At 38.0% G+C, this 18,481-nt stretch overlaps 1 long non-coding RNA gene across 2 annotated transcripts in view; it reads right to left on the bottom strand.

The window, feature by feature from the left end:
• Window positions 1-4,796: 4,796 nt before the first annotated feature.
• Window positions 4,797-18,481, bottom strand: part of LOC140167883 (uncharacterized) — a 77,018-nt gene continuing 63,333 nt past the window's right edge. For both annotated transcript variants that reach the window (XR_011861086.1, XR_011861085.1), the window contains exons 2-3: window positions 8,417-8,548; window positions 4,797-5,520 (exon numbers count right to left, since the gene is read on the bottom strand). This is a non-coding gene — a long non-coding RNA (uncharacterized lncRNA). The remainder of the gene's footprint in view (window positions 5,521-8,416; window positions 8,549-18,481) is intronic.

Here is an 18,481-nt window from a genome sequence, read left to right as displayed (position 1 = left end):
ATACTGTCCAAACGTTCATACCCCTTCCCTTAATATAAGCTTTTAATTAATATATATCCCAATTTAAAATGTAGTTTGCCCTATCTGTGCCGGACCTTTAGTTACGACGCTATGCATGCGCAGAAATGTAGCAAAGGTCAACGCACTTTCGGCTTGGTGCAATTTTACTAATAGGCCTACGCTTAGTTGTTGGTCTACCCTTCATACTCGTTCAAACCGTTGTTCCGGGGGAGGGGGGGACTCCTATAATATTGGTACGTGTCATGTGCCTGTCAATAGACCCCATTTTTCCAGTGAGGCAAATCTGCCACCCGATGACCCCCCCCTTTTTAAATCAGCTTAGGGGCTGTGCAATGAGCCCTGGGTAGGGTAAAATGGGGGGGGGGGGGGAGACTTTTTGGCAAGCCGAGAGGAGGGGGGGGGGCAAGCAATTTTGGGTACACATTCAAGGGGGCGCCTTTAAAGTAAAAGGAAAACAATACGGAAACGTTTATTCAAATTTTCCTACTCGCTGCACCCGCAACATGTATCATTTTTAGACCATTAAGGTTTGTAAATTGAGATCCCAAAAATTTGGCATGAGCAAGGTGAGAGGGGGGAAAGAATTTTTGGCAGGCTGAGAGTGGCATATAGTCTCCTCCTCCGCCGGTAATAATGGAGTGAGTAGGATCAAACCGGCCGCGGTGGAGACTATGAATTATTTTGCTGTCTACTGTAGATAGCCGATAACTTCGAGCGAAATAAACACTGAATAAAAAATAACACACAAAAAAAGAAACTTACCCGTATCGTGAGATAGGCCTATAATACTATGCTCTCGAAATAAATGCTCTTGAGATCAATATAGGCCCTGCACCTTTTTCTAAATGGTAAACGATCCTTTATGAGAAATTTAGCTAAAATAGAAACAAAATTTACAGGGTCGTCGTGAATCATGATCCATCCTTGCAGTAGAGGGGTGACCGTATTTGCCGGAATGTCAAATTTGACACCCATTGTTAGTGCAAGGGGTGAATGTGAAATATTTTAATAAAGCATCACAAAAGGAACCCATTAATTTTTGGAGGCAACTTATTAATTCAATTGTTTTAGCTCAAAAACATCGACATTTTTTGCTTAAAATTGTTTCCCCATAAATTTTTACAAACGTGTATATTTTTTTTTCATGTTCGATCACCCGTTCCATTAAAAAAAACTCACCCATTAATTTAGTCCAATATTGATCAGTCCTTACACCAGTTACCATGAATTGAAAACAAACACATATATTACATTTTAATTTGGTAATCGTCACTTAATTTTTCTAGTCACCAGTCACCACGAAAACAAACACATATTATGTAAATTTGTATTCTTATTCACTGTATTTTTATTTTTCTAACACATGATTGACATGGTGCCAAAACACACACAAAGTATTCCAACATGTGGTCAGCAATCAGCATATGATTCAAAAATACACCAAAGTTGAATGTAACAGTATAACACCTAAAACAAGTGAACATTTATTTGTTACCAATTTTACTGGCAGTGTATTATTCTGAAGATCAGGGACGTAGCCCATGGACTTCGTCCACCCGCTTGCTGCGCCCCAGTTGAATATGCATGCTTAACATTAAAAGGTGTTTTTGTCTTTCAATGTTTTTTGTTGATTTAGGACAGTTGAATATGCATGCTTAACATTAAAAGGTGTTTTTGTCTTTCAATGTTTTTGTTGATTTAGGACAGGGGTGTCTATTCTTCCAGAAAATATTCCTACACCCTACCGCGGTGTGTCACAGCCTCACAGGAATCAAAATGGACCCAAAATGGAAAATGTTATGCTGATTGCTATCTATCAGGGGTGTGAGAGGCCACAGACCAAAAACGTGGAAAAAGGAAAATCACTAAAAACAGCGTAAAATCAGGGTAAAAACGCCAAATATGGGCTGAAAATAAAAGAAAATTTTGGCAACGAAAAAAGAGGAAATCAGCTGAAAAGAGGAACTCTCACATCCCTGATCTATGTGTAGTTTTCTGTATTTTACTTGTTCCCTCCCTTCCCTGACTGAATATGTGAGTATTATTTTGTCAGCCCCAGAAACTCTTTATCAGTGGCGTAGATGGGGTTGGAAAATAAAATACGTTGGTGCACTTTTTTCGTTTAAAGCACAAATTCGTGCCGCAGTAGGGGGTATCAACATGGGGGATGATTGTATGGACCATCCCCTGGCAAAATATTTATCCCCCCCACCCGGATCTACGCCCATCAACTGTTAGGTGTTGTACGTTAATTGTTCTGATTCTGTTTTCCTTCCTTAGATGGTACAGTCTGGACACTGAATACAGTAATTGCATCTAAGGAGTAACGGTTTAAAGGGGAGACAGACTCAGACTGTCAAACACCTCCAGGCTCTTATTTTCAGAACTGTGATTTATTATTTTCAGGATGTGTGAAAGTTCAGTTTTTTTGGTTTTGATTTTCAACTTTTTTGTACCTGGTACACTAACTTGCTCATACAAAAGTATAGGATCTTCCCAAATTACAGATTTTTGCTGGCTGATTTCAGCTTTTTGCTAGCTGTTTTCAGCTTTTTTTTAGCTCTTTAGAATTAAAATTCTTCTGTAGCAGAGTTTCGAGATTGCCACTCATCTAGGGAAGGATAATCAATGGTTTGGATCTGAAGCTTAAAGGGAAGACAAACTTGGACAAGTTAATATTCATCATGTTCATAGAGCTGTTAAGAAATATAACACCCTGCCCAATTTTGTGCCCATTTTTGCATTTTTTTTTAAAATGATAGCGCATTGGGGACAAGTAAGATAATATTATAGGGGCAAGGACTACAACTACTGCACTGGACATTTTATTTCTGCACAGACAACAGTTGTGGAGTTACAATAAAAAATGAGGGAAAACAAATCAATAACTACTTGCTTTGAAATGCTGAATTTTCAGTACAGTAGTTGTATTCCTGGCCCCTATAATATAAATATCTTACTTGTCACCAATGGGTATAATTTTTGAGAAAAATGCAAAAATAGGCACAAAATTGGACAGGGTGTAGTACCCCTTAAGGCCAGAGTAATGGGAGAGAACATGGACCTTTTCGAGCATCATTATTTCTGAATTGTATGTCCAAAGTATATAAAACTATACATTTTTAGAAAGGAAATGAGTCAAGGAATCCATGGTGACGTCAGATTTGTTCAAAAATCTCGAGTTTTTGAAAAAATCACAAAAATTCACTTTTTTACCCCAATTATTTTGTGACAATTTAGAAAAAAATCCGTTCGCTTTTTATGAAGAGACATGAACTAAGGGAAGGTTTTTGTTATATATTTTTGAAATTTGTCTCTTTTTTCGAAAAATTGAAAAAAGCAATTTTGTTACTCTATTAAGCTAAAAATTGCACATAATGGTGTATATTTTGTTTAAAACAAATATTTTGAAAAATGAGAAAACCTTCCCTAGACTTTGATGTACTCTAAACGATAGTGCAAAAGTTTACCTTTTGCTTGTATATTTTTTGAGTTATCTTGTCACAAAATTGTGCAATATTGTCAAAAGTGAACTCTGAGAAATCGACGTTTTAGTAAAAAATGTCACAATTATGCACAAAACGTCCTTATATTTTTAAACGGTAAGACTTTCACGCTTGTAAAAGCTGTATCTGGTGCACGGTCTAAATATGCATCTTTTTGCACCAATGAATCTATAATGTCTGCTTTCAAAATTCAAAATAATTAAAAAATCTAAACAGCATTTTGACTGAAAATTTTTGGTTTTGTTTACACACATTTGCTGGCATTAACGCGTCACGCAACGCGATTCGCGCGCGTAATCACAATATTTTGCATTCGCGCATTTCTGACTCATTATTTCCCGCCAATTTACTAAGCTGCCTTGAGCCATGTGACTTTTTAGAGTTGAAAAGAGTGAAATAAATCAAGCAAAAATACGAGTAAATATTAGCAAGTTGTATTTGAACAGATCAAGTGAAAGAATATATCTTAGTATTGATAAATATTACAAATCGATGAATTCGGGCGTGGACGAATATGTCTTCCATTACTCTGGCCCAGTTCTATCTTCACTTAGAATCCCAAATGCTTCCCTAGAAAGTTAGGTGTCCAAACTGAAAAGAAAATATGCGAAGCAGGAATCAGCTCCCTTTAATCTTTGTGTGCATTATTACCTTTCCTATAGTATGACCGCAAGTCACTATATTGCCCAGGCAGGGAAGAATTACTCGTCCATTTTTATGCTAAAGCATCCCTGGTTTCCCTCAAAATAATTATTTTTGGGATGGGGATGGGTAAAAGCCAAGAGACCACTCTGCTACATGTATAATGCTATTGAACCCATTATAATTCTTCCCTAAATGACACTTGATTCAGGTACCTTGTAGAGCAGTTACTGCCAGACAGTGACTATCTATTTCACCAAATTAGTTCATTTTATTTGAATCTTCTTTGAATCCTGTTGATTTTTTTCTTCTCTTTTTTACAATCAATAACACAACATTCCCCCAGCCCCCCCAAAGAGGTAAAATTATTCCTCCCTTTGGGGGTGAATAATGGAAGAAAACTCCCTGTTTAAGGGAAGGGGTATGAACGTTTGGACAGTATTTATTGTGGGACATTAGAGCACATTAGACATATCGAATTGCATTCTGAATACGAAGAATGTCCTTCTGATATCAAATAATTTTGATTTTTTGAAATTCGCAATGTAATACACATTTTATGGCAAATCATTAAAATTGATATTTTGATATCGTATTGAAGATATGGATTTTTTTTTTCCAAAACACAAAAAAATTAGGGCTTTTTGGGAAAAAAGTCCATATCTTCAATATAAAAGGTCAAAATTTTCAATTGATCGTCGGTTTTTCCTCCCAGCTACATACACTTTAAGAATATATCATTAGATTTATAAAATTTACTTCGAGGACAGTTATATATCAAAAATTTGAAAAGACCTATTTTTTGTGTTTTGGGGAAAAAAATCCATATCTTCAATACAAATTTACGAACGGTCAAAATTTTCAATGGATCGTCGGCTTTTCATCCCAGCTACATATACTTTAAGTACATATCATTAGATTTAGAAAGTTTACTTCGAGGACTGTTGTATATCAATTTTTAATCATTTGCCATAAAATGTGTATTATATTGCAAATTTTAAAAGCACCTAATTTAGGCAAATTTTGGTGTGTTTTTTTAAATGTCAGCATTCATTAGTCTGTGTGGCAGTGGCACATCATTGCACAAAATGTTTTGAAGAACCCTGTCGGTCAAATTCATCAGGTGATGTCTACTAGTGCCTAATTGATAGGTAGGCCTACATTTAGGCCCTACCTGCAATGTTGTTGACAAGTTGTCTTTTTCTGTCAATTGTTTTTCCCTCAAATTTAAATTTGATTTACACCACAGATCCTGGAAGTTTACACATATCATCATCTCGATCTTTCTCTTGCTTTAGCTTGCTGCTGTGTTGCTGCAGGTGGTTCCTTCCAGTTCCAGTACAAATATTATCTGTAAAATAAACCAAAATATCAATTAAAAATGTTTAAATTTAATACATGTTTCTCACCAATATTAAATTGAACAACCTACTGAGTCCACAAAGTAGTTTTGGCCTCAAATTAGTAGTTTGGGCCCAGACTTAGTAACTTAGGGCCCGACTTAGTAACTAGGGGCCCTGAGTTACTAAGTTGGGGCCCTTTGTCACTAAGTTTGGGCCTTGAGTTACTAAGTCAGTGACCCAAATTACTAAGTCGGGCCCAAGTTACTAAGTTACTATCACAGGGCCCTAACTTTCTATCTCCAGGCCCCAAATTGCTAAGTTAGAAAAAGAATGATTCTATGAAATTTGAATGCTTTTATGATACTCAATTTATTATCCAGTAAAGTTGAAATAATATGACTACTGTATGTTGAATTTCGCACATTTGATTTGTGCATATTTATACAGAGCTAAGTACAATTCAGCTGCAAGTAGGTAGCTGCAACAGGGGCTATTTTAGGCGAAAAAAGTCACTGCACGTTGGTAAGCAGTGGTGGCGGAAGTATTAGAATTTAGAGATGCAAGCATATTTTGTGCCGGTTTGATTTTAGCCCCCATTGAAGGTGTGAAGTTTGGCATTGTGGGGCCAATGCGTGCGAATACTGTGTTTTGATCCAAAACACAGTATTTTTCGGACTAGAAGGGAAGATTCACAGGGCAAATATTGCTTTAATTTTTCTTTTATTAGAATGTTTAGGTGGAAGTCCCCTCCCCCCGCTTCCGCTGCCTGTGCTCGAGATTTTTTAAAAATCACGCGTTAAAGTCTCTCATCTTGACCAGCCAGGTGGGGAGCGGCAACATTTTGAAATTGACCCGCTAATACGCCACTACCATTAGTTTACCGGGACTAATGCGAGCGAAGCGCGAAAATTTGCAATTTTAATGTTAAAATGAGCCAAATGTGGATAATTATTGTGGCATAAAACCTGGCCAAAAAAAGATGCACATTACAGCTTTTGGTTAATTTTGTCCTGGTATTAGGAGCCCCGGGGATGTCTACAATCCATCAACACATGTGGTGGAGGCTCATACCCTACAATTTATGACGCGATTAGCGCTCGAAACTTCCCTCCCTCATTATAATACTAAATTTTAATATGGCAATAATGAGGGTAAATTTTGCGCATTGACAAAATCTTTCAATTTTTTAATTATTATATATGGTCTTAAAAGGGGATTCCTCGAGCATAGGTTTAGAAAAGGCGCATTTGCCATTGTTACATGTGTAAGCCTGTTTTTCACACCAAGTTTTCCATAATTATGGTGAATATTTAAAAGAAGAGGTCCAGATCCACTGTACTGTATGTTTGATCGATTTTGTCCCGATATTGAGCCGGAGGGGTTATCAATTTGCCTCATTATCGCCTACATGCCATTCCAGGCTACCTCCTTGCTATTGGGCCAAGGGGAGCACAATAATATTTCCAAGTCGACCCAATGGCCTACTTCATGGCCTACAATTACTTTACCGGAACAAATGCACGCAAAGCACGACGCGAAAGTGGCCAATTTTGATACTAGGTAGCGCACTATAATAAATAATTAATCACCCCATTGAAATACACGTAAAATGTCAATTTTCACTCGTTTGGAGGCCTTTTGGGCAATATCTCAGATATTTGATAATATGAACCAGTCAATTACAAATCGATGAATGTTTTACATTATCGTTTTCCCGGTACAAGCCCGTAAACGAATTCAAAAATAGCATTATAAGGTATTTAAAATCTAATTAATACCTCTCATAATCTCATAATTTCTTGTTTTTGCCGACTCTGTACACAATTCACCATAATGTATTATCAAACACTGCTAAATTATTTGTTGCTTTAATTTGCATTTTTATAACTTAAGATGGGTTCTTAGTATGTTTTTATGTTTTTGTGTATAATTAATGTTTTGATTATTTAATGTACAATTACAATTATATGTTATAAGGTGGTACATCGTTTTCAGGCCTCTTGGCCTTGTGATGTACCTGCCTTCATCAATACTTGTTAATGTGCAATAATTTAATTTACCTCTGTTGTTACATTATTTGCTTTATGAGATTGATGAAAAATAAAAGATTGATTGATTGATTGATTGTAACCAACACCCTCACTGTTTTTGGCTTGAACTCGAGGCTGGAAACCTGTTTCTGCCCACTTTTTAATTCGCGGACCGATTTTCTCGATAATTGTACAAATGCGACTTTGGCAATGGCGATTCAAATTCATGCATAGGCTTTACACTTTTATTTAAGCAATAACACGCCACTCCCTCTTTGGTTATCTTAGTCCAAAGAGCAGCCCAAAATACCTCAAAAGTTTTTGTATTTTTAATCACTAGGGTTACACGAATGACGCGTTGATTTAGCGGTGTGCTCTTTAAAATGGGTTTAAAAGTTTGAACAATTGTCATGATTTTGGCCTCAAACCGGAACATAAGATGTTGAAGCATTAACGAGGACAAGCATAATTTGTGCCGATGCTACTGGGACATTTTCGCGCGAAGCACACGAAAAATGTTCAATTTTATACTATTTTTGCTCAAAATGAAGGTGACGACTGGTATTTGATGGACCAGCAGTGTGCGCAAAGCGTGCAAAAGTTAGCAAGTAATATTTTGGCCCAAAACACAGTGTTGAATCTTAATGGCGTATATATATTTTTAATCTCACTGCACGAAAGTGCCAGGAGGCACGTTAAAATAGCCCCTGAGCTGCAAGTGCAACTTGTGAAAACCTAGACAGGGATCAATGACTAAGTATTCTGGACCTTCAATAGACCATTTAAAGTGAGGTATACATTCATTTACATTAGACCTTTGTGGCCTAATCCTTTTATTAGCCAATAAAAAGATTACTAAACTCATTGTACATACCAGATTTTTGATGTTTCAGTCAGGTTCACAGTTAATAAGTTGAGTTCTCTATACACCATGATTTGAAGTCACAATGAACATCTCCTGAAAGTGGTAACTGTACAGTTCACTTCAAGTTGACATCACTGAAACCTAGTTGTGAAAAAAAAAAAAATAAGATCTTAAAATGTGGCAACATTTTACAAGAACAAACATGTTTTTTAGGTTTCTGAAATTGGGCTGCACTTACCATAATCATGATAATATGTAAGAATCCTACCCCAATATTACATGGGAGGCCTAGCCTAAAGTACTATAAACATGATAAATGATTAGTATACAAGCATTGAATGTTTACAAGTTCAAAGGTATGAATATCTTCATGAAGTGAAATATGGAATGTTCCATTCAACAAGGCTTTTACCGAGTTGAATAAAACAGTTCACATTTCACAGAATGCAAATATTTTTCCATTGAACAAATAAAACATTCAAAATTTGTTTTAACTCATTATCTTAAGTTCTTGCTTCCACTTAATTTTATAAATCACCAGGAACACAAAATAAATCAAAAGATATCTAAATGCGATATTTATTTTAGAAGCAACACCCGCACCTATAATTAGCAAGTCGAAGTGGAAACTTCACGCTATACGCTCTAACGTCTGACAGCGTTGCTATGGCAACTCAGCGTCTGTGCAATGGAAAAATGACTATTGCACAGATGCGGAGTGCAAGAGCTGGCCGTTAAAAATAGCAGAAATTTCATTAGTAGTTGGCCAATCAAATGACAAGAAACTTTGTATTCATGAGTTATATAATACAAAATACAAAATGTCTTTGAACAAATTTGGCTATTTAGCTTCTAGAGAGGTACAGCACTCCCACTGGGAGGGGGGGTCTTTGATAAAATGTGTACTTTTTATAGCTGTTTTACCACCCACCAATATTAAATAATAATAATGTGAATTTCTAATGCGCACATCTCCACCAAATCAATGGCGCTCAAGGCGCGATACAGAGATTAACTTAAACTACATAATAAAAATTAATTTACATTATGAACAACAATCAATAGTTGAACAAAATATGGTGATGCACATCAGTAAAATGCTTCTTTCATTAAATGAGCTTTTAAAGAACTTTTAAACTGTGCTAAAGATGTACTTAGTTTAATGTGGGTTGGCAGAGTATTCCAGATCATTTTAGGGGCAGTTTTGACCATATGCACCCAATTGGGCGCATTGGTCAGTTGGTCTCCACTCATTGATATACCAAAATCGCTGAAAAGGTACCCCCAAACCATGGCACATCCCTGTATACTAGATTACTAGTACCTTCAACCAGGAAGAATCTCCCTGCACTCCCTTGCTTTGGTTGATGCACACGCCCTTTACAAGGCCAAAAAAAAAAGTTGTTTGTTTGTCCTCCACCGCCCGCTCCTCAGATTAAGGCCTGACCAATTTTTTTTTTTTTTAAAAATAAGTAAAATTCAATTTTTTTTTTCAGATTTGGAGTATCTCTGGACCTAGCTAGAGCTAAATGCTAAGATCTTTCATGGTTGAAAATAAAAGCCCCTAAAACATTTTGTGTCTTCATTATGCAAAGTTATAACTTGTGTTCATGTCATAGTCTATTATTTTAGTGACTTCAAAATACATTGGATTTGAAATCATTAAAAGACTATGACATGAACATAAATTATAACTGCATATTAAAAAAACAAAATGTTGTTTAAAAAAAAAAAAGTCAACATGAATGATTGTAGCATTAATAGCTCTAAAGCTAGGTCCAGGAATACGCCAAATACACCAAATAGCATTTCTTCAAAGAAGAGGTAATTCTTTGCAAGTACTGAAAAAATTAGCTTGGGATCTCTTGATCTTCATATTTTTCTGAGTTTTTGAAAATGGACTTAGCCTCACACACCGACATCGCCTGGCTAATAATTATTTGGTGCAGCAGAGACATTAAAATGAATACACGGGATCCATACACGTGAATTGCTATGCACGATTTTGATATCAGACGAAAATCTTCGGATACTGGGTTACAAAATGATGAATATCTCCCGTATAAATGAATTTTTCTCAAGAAACCAGATGTGGTCTCATACACTTGAAAATACGTGTTGAACAGATATTATAGTCGTTAGCGTGCGCTTTGAAAATTGGCCGTGCGCTTTGAAGTCAAAATTTGACCAAAACTCTCAATTTTATATTGCGTTGGTCCTATATGGACTACAGCTATAGCGGCACTCACTCAAGTGGAGAGAGTATAACCATTGACCGCAATGTCGTATACAAGCTTGCTCACAGAGCGAGAAATCAATTACCCCGTCTATACAGTAGCCTTAGTCAAGTCACTTCGCTAATAATATGCATCTCATAAGGTCCGAATAAAATGGTCATAGGTGGCTGTGGATTCAACCTACCATGGCGATTTCTACTATGAAGATATCGGGGCGATGTCACTGTGCCTCATTGTAGAGGTCAATAACTGCCCTTTTTTCCCCTCATTAATGACGCGTAGCACAATGTGGGCTTTTTACTGCATCAATAAAAGATGTGCCAACAAGATCCCAATTTTATTTTTCATTGTCTAGCTTCTTTGGCAACTGGTAGACAAAAAAAAAAAGTAACAGGTATTTGGGATCAAGTGGGCGCACTAATATAAAAGAGGTCAAAGGTCAAGCTTTGTGCTAAAGTGATGCATATTTGCCTATGTGCAGCATAAAAGCCCGGCATAAAAGTGGAACTTTGACCCATAATAAAAATGTGCACCAACATGATTCCATCTTATATTTTGGATGATGGCTAAAGGGGCTTATGTATAACTGATTGCAAGTAAAAAAAAAGTGGGATCATGTGGGCGCACTTATTCTATAGGGCCTGTTTAAAAATGGGTCATCAACTTGCTCAATTTTGAAACTTCCTTCTAAATGAAGTTACAGTACATTTTATGTAAGATTCATATCTATCCTTTCATAAAATAATATTTTTCTTGTGAAAACTACAAAATTTAGTCTTAATTATTTTGATGTTTATACAAAAACGCAAGCATGTCGGACGGAATTTTTGGAAACAAATAACAGGGGCTCCTTGAGCACTTATAATTCAATTGTTTTATTTCTTTGTACTTGCACAATAAATATACACCTTACTAAGTTGATAAATATAAAAATTAAAACCATATGTCATCAACTTGCAATTTTAGAAATGTAAACACTAAATTTTCCGTCCGACATGCATGCATTTTCCTAGAAGTTTTTCCTGTAAAAAACTACTCAAAATTGTATTTATTTATTCCTGTGAAGTATCCATGAATTTAATGTAGCAAAATGAATCAATAGTTGTTTTAGTCAATTACCTTTTGGACAAATTAAGGGCAACATTTTTTTCCGTCCGACATGAAAACCAGTATGTCGGACGGAATTGTTTACAAGGGCACATTTTGCATTGCCCCCATGCAGGATAATGGCATATTTCCCACTTAAAAATGACCAGTTTCATCACATATACTTTCCTGCAGTCTGATTTTCGCTCAGGTACACCTGAGTGAATATATACATCCAGTTTAGACCTTGGAATAAAATTCGACCTTTGAACCTAAGTAGCTCCAAGTCGAGCTTCTTTTGCAAATGCTTTTGCTTTGTAATCACTAAAAATATCTTGTAGAATAATGCAAGGTATCTCAGTAATTAGACTGCGCTGCATTCCTTTCTTTCTTTTTTTTTGATAAACAATTCATACGTTTCCATGCATGAAACCATTTATCTATGACGAAACACATCGGGAGTATATAAAACGGGGACCCCGAAAACGGGGACCCCAAAAACGGGGACCCCGAAAACGGGGACCCCCTAAAATCACCCCATAAAGCTACTGACGGGGTGGTCGTGGGACTCCGAAATACAACTTTGGGGTCCCCGTTTTACAGATTGACCCAGGGTAATCTGTAAAACGGGGACCCCAAAACGGGGACCCCTATTTTTCACTCTATTTTAGGACTGATGAGTCTCCAAATCTCGACAAAATATTCACCATAGATATACTAATATTACAAATGTAATTTATGAAAGTAGTAAGCACTTCTTATATAATTGTCCAATATACACAATTTTGGGGTCCCCGTTTTAGGGTCCCCGTTTTACAGATTGACCTAGGGTAATCTGTAAAACGGGGACCCCAAAAACGGGGACCCCTTAAAATCACCCCATAAAGCTTCTGACAAATTTTTAGGGGGTCCCCGTTTTTTGGGGTCCCCGTTTTACAGATTGACCCAGGGTAATCTGTAAAACGGGGACCCCAAAAACGGGGACCCCTATTTTTTCACTCTATTTTAGGACTGATGAGTCTCCAAATCTCGACAAAATATTCACCATGGATATACTAATATTACAAATGTAATTTATGAAAGTAGTAAGCACTTCTTATATAATTGTCCAATATACACAATTTTGGGGTCCCCGTTTTTAGGGTCCCCGTTTTACAGATTGACCTAGGGTAATCTGTAAAACGGGGACCCCAAAACGGGGACCCCTTAAAATCACCCCATAAAGCTTCTGACAAATTTTTAGGGGTCCCCGTTTTTGGGGTCCCCGTTTTACAGATTGACCCAGGGTAATCTGTAAAACGGGGACCCCAAAACGGGGACCCCTATTTTTCACTCTATTTTAGGACTGATGAGTCTCCAAATCTCGACAAAATATTCACCATGGATATACTAATATTACAAATGTAATTTATGAAAGTAGTAAGCACTTCTTATATAATTGTCCAATATACACAATTTTGGGGTCCCCGTTTTTAGGGTCCCCGTTTTACAGATTGACCTAGGGTAATCTGTAAAACGGGGACCCCAAAAACGGGGACCCCTTAAAATCACCCCATTAAGCTTCTGACAAATTTTTAGGGGTCCCCGTTTTGGGGTCCCCGTTTTACAGATTGACCCAGGGTAATCTGTAAAACGGGGACCCCAAAAACGGGGACCCCTATTTTCACTCTATTTTAGGACTGATGAGTCTCCAAATCTCGACAAAATATTCACCATGGATATACTAATATTACAAATGTAATTTATGAAAGTAGTAAGCACTTCTTATATAATTGTCCAATATACACAATTTTAGGGGTCCCCGTTTTTAGGGACCCCGATTTACACATCGACATAGAATAATCTGTAAAACGAGGACCCCAAAAACGGGGACCCCTTAAAATCACCCCATAAAGCTTCTGACAAATTTTTGAGGGGTCCCCGTTTTTGGGGTCCCCGTTTTACAGATTGACCCAGGGTAATCTGTAAAACGGGGACCCCAAAACGGGGACCCCATTTTTCACTCTATTTTAGGATTGATGAGTCTCCAAATCTCGACAAAATATTCACCATGGATATACTAATATTACAAATGTAATTTATGAAAGTAGGCTCAGTCCATGTCAAAACAGACTGAGTGTACACCCACCCTCTTGGATTATGCTCTCCTTTGGCTCAGGGGTACCTTTCATGGACCCCTAGGTGAGGTCACAAGAAAAAATTCAAATTCAATTTCGTTTCCGAATGGCGGGCCATCAAAGTTTGGCGACCTTGACCAAAATTGGGAATTTAAGGTGTCCAAATGACAAAGCGCTTTCTTTGAGAGGCATTTTCTTCTTAATTAAATCAGTTGTGACCCTCTTTTTGAATGTGGTCACTCACTGGCTGTGTCTGAAATGCCTAATGCCAAAAAGATTGATTTCGGAATTTCGTTGGGATTTCAGAGGGGTCAAAATCAGCACTTCATACTGTTCAATCAAATTATCTTTGATTTTGAAGGACCCATGATAATGCCACAGTGCACTTATAGGTCCTAATTATGTTAAGAATGGATTGACCATGTGCCAATGTCTATGAGCAATGCAAAAAAATATAAATTTCTAGACCCCCTACAGAATTTTAGGCCCCCCGAAAGTGGTTCAACCACAAAGGGCGCTTAAAATCGGCAAATGTTGACACCTAATAACTTTAGGTGTACACCAGATATGAATTTCTAGTCTTTTGCATCTGAAAGAATGTAGTCTTATGTTACTTGGAACATAAGATTTGTTTTGTATTTTTTGTGTGTTGATACTTTCAAAAGGTCGTTGACCTATGAACATTTTTCGTCATAGCGCCCTCCTGAAAGGTCTGACACATAACAAACTATACATTTTTGGTATCCTCATGACCATACGAGTAATTTGATATATTACTTGACATAATTGGGAGCATTCTGAAAATTTGACCCCCATAACCTGTACTTTGCATGTGCATCGTCGCCAGGAAGTGCATTTTTGACCCCCTTAAAAATCCATACAGAGGATTAGAAAGTAGTTTTTTCTTATTACTTGACTCAAGAGCAACTTGAAATATCAGGATAAATAATACAAATGGCTATAAAGTGATCAAAATATAAAAAAATATCATACTAAAATTGGCATTTTGTACCGTATCCTGTATGCATGGTATGTTAGGCAAAAATGACTATTTTTGAAAGCGTCAACTTAATACTAAAACACAAAAAATACAAAACAAATCTTATGTTCCTAGTAACATTAAACTACGTTCTTTCAGATGCAAAAGACTAGAAATTCATATCTGGTGTACACCTAAAGTTATTAGGGGTCAAAATTTGCCGACTTTAAGTGCCATTTGTGGCTGGACCACTTTAGGGGTGGCCTAAAATTCTGTAGGGGTCTAGAAATTTCTCTTTTTTTTTAATTGCTCATAGACATTGGCATATGGTTAATCCATTCTGAACATAATTAGGACCTATAAGTGCACTGTGACATTATCATGGGTCCTTCAAAATCAAGATAATTTGATTGAACAGTACGAAGTGCTGATTTTGACCCCTCTGAAATCCCAACGAAATTCCGAAATCTATCTTTTTGGCATTAGGTATTTCAGACACAGCCAGTGAGTGACCACATTCAAAAGAGGATCACAACTGATTAAATTAAGAAGAAAGTGCCCTCAAAGAGAGCACTTTGTCATTTGGACCCTTAAATTCACAATTTTGGTCGAGGTCGCCAAACTTTGATTGCCCGCCATTCGCAAACGAAATTTTTTTCTTGTGACCTCACCTAGGGATCCATGAAAGGTACCCCTGAGCCAAAGGAGAGCAAAATCCAAGAGGGTGGGTGTACACTCAATCTGTTTCGACATGGACTGACCCAGTAGTAAGCACTTCTTATATAATTGTCCAATATACACAATTTTGGGGTCCCCGTTTTTAGGGTCCCCGTTTTACAGATTGACCTAGGGTAATCTGTAAAACGGGGACCCCAAAACGGGGACCCCTAAAATCACCCCATTAAGCTTCTGACAAATTTTAGGGGTCCTTGTTTTTGGGGTCCCCGTTTTACAGATTGACCCAGGGTAATCTGTAAACGGGGACCCCGGAAAACGGGGACCCTGTTTTTTCTCTCTATTTTAGGACTGATGAGTCTCCAAATGTCGCCAATATATTCACCATGGATATACTAATACTACAAATGTGAGTTGGGGATCGGAAGACCCTGGCGGCCGACACATCCACGTGGCCACACCCACAATTAATTCACACAAGGCCCGTGACCTCACCACGTACATATTGCACCACTTTGAATTAGATCTACGTCATGATTAGATCAATTTTGATTTATTAAAGTAGTAAGGACTTCATATATTTTTGTCCAACATACAAAACTTTGGGGTCCTTGCTTTTTAGGGTCCCCGTTTTACAGATCGACCTAGGGTAATCTGTAAAACGGGGACCCCAAAAACGGGGACCCTTAAAATCACCCATAAAGCTTTTGACAAATTTCTAGGGGTCCCCGTTTTTGGGGTCCCCGTTTTACAGATTGACCCAGGGTAATCTGTAAACGGGGACCCCTGGAAAACGGGGACCCCTATTTTTCTCTCTATTTTAGGACTGATGAGTCTCCAAATGTCGCCATTATATTCACCATGGATATACTAATATTACAAACGTGAGTTGGGGATCGGAAGACCCTGGCGCCCCACACATCCACGTGGCCACACCCACAATTAATTCACACAATGCCCGTGACCTCACCACGTACATATTGCACCACTTTGAATTAGATCTACGTCATGATTAGATCAATTTTGATTTATTAAAGTAGTAAGGACTTCATATGTTTTTGTCCAACATACAAAACTTTGGGGTCCCCGTTTTTAGGGTCCCCGTTTTACAGATCGACCTAGGGTAATCTGTAAAACGGGGACCCCAAAAACGGGGACCCCTTAAAATCACCCCATAAAGCTTTTGACAAATTTCTAGGGGGTCCCCGTTTTTTGGGGTCCCCGTTTTACAGATTGACCCAGGGTAATCTGTAAAACGGGACCCCAGCTGAAAACGGGGACCCCTATTTTTCTCTATTTTAGGACTGATGAGTCTCCAAATGTCGCCAATATATTCACCATGGATATACTAATACTACAAATGTGAGTTGGGGATCGGAAGACCCTGGCGGCCGACACATCCACGTGGCCACACCCACAATTAATTCACACAAGGCCCGTGACCTCACCACGTACATATTGCACCACTTTGAATTAGATCTACGTCATGATTAGATCAATTTTGATTTATTAAAGTAGTAAGGACTTCATATATTTTTGTCCAACATACAAAACTTTGGGGTCCCCGTTTTTAGGGTCCCCGTTTTACAGATCGACCTAGGGTAATCTGTAAAACGGGGACCCCAAAAACGGGGACCCCTTAAAATCACCCCATAAAGCTTTTGACAAATTTCTAGGGGTCCCCGTTTTTGGGGTCCCCGTTTTACAGATTGACCCAGGGTAATCTGTAAAACGGGGACCCCAAAACGGGGACCCCTATTTTTCTCTCTATTTTAGGACTGATGAGTCTCCAAATGTCGCCATTATATTCACCATGGATATACTAATATTACAAATGTGAGTTGGGGATCGGAAGACCCTGGCGCTCCACACATCCACGTGGCCACACCCACAATTAATTCACACAAGGCCCGTGACCTCACCACGTACATATTGCACCACTTTAAATTAGATCTACGTCATGATTAGATCAATTTTGATTTATTACAGTAGTAAGGATTTCATATATTTTTGTCCAACATACAAAACTTTGGGGTCCCCGTTTTTAGGGTCCCCGTTTTACAGATCGACCTAGGGTAATCTGTAAAACGGGGACCCCAAAAACGGGGACCCCTTAAAATCACCCCATAAAGCTTCTGACAAATTTCTAGGGGTCCCCGTTTTTGGGGTCCCCGTTTTACAGATTGACCCAGGGTAATCTGTAAAACGGGACCCCAAAAGGGGACCCCTATTTTTTCTCTCTTTTTAGGACTGATGAGTCTCCAAATGTCGCCAATATATTCACCATGGATATACTAATATTACAAATGTGAGTTGGGGATCGGAAGACCCTGGCGGCCGACACATCCCCGTGGCCACACCCACAATTAATTCACACAAGGCCCGTGACCTCACCACGTACATATTGCACCACTTTGAATTAGATCTACGTCATGATTAGATCAATTTTGATTTATTAAAGTAGTAAGGACTTCATATATTTTTGTCCAACATACAAAACTTTGGGGTCCCCGTTTTTAGGGTCCCCGTTTTACAGATCGACCTAGGGTAATCTGTAAAACGGGGACCCCAAAAACGGGGACCCCTTAAAATCACCCCATAAAGCTTTTGACAAATTTCTAGGGGGTCCCCGTTTTTGGGGTCCCCGTTTTACAGATTGACCCAGGGTAATCTGTAAAACGGGGACCCCGAAAACGGGGACCCCTATTTTTTCTCTCTATTTTAGGACTGATGAGTCTCCAAATGTCGCCATTATATTCACCATGGATATACTAATATTACAAACGTGAGTTGGGGATCGGAAGACCCTGGCGCCCCACACATCCACGTGGCCACACCCACAATTAATTCACACAATGCCCGTGACCTCACCACGTACATATTGCACCACTTTGAATTAGATCTACGTCATGATTAGATCAATTTTGATTTATTAAAGTAGTAAGGACTTCATATGTTTTTGTCCAACATACAAAACTTT

This window comes from Amphiura filiformis, chromosome 13 (assembly GCF_039555335.1).
Source record: "Amphiura filiformis chromosome 13, Afil_fr2py, whole genome shotgun sequence".
NCBI classification, from domain to species: Eukaryota; Metazoa; Echinodermata; class Ophiuroidea; order Amphilepidida; family Amphiuridae; genus Amphiura; species Amphiura filiformis.
Note: the sequence above shows the minus strand (reverse complement) of the source record. Positions and strands in the feature narration are given on the sequence as shown.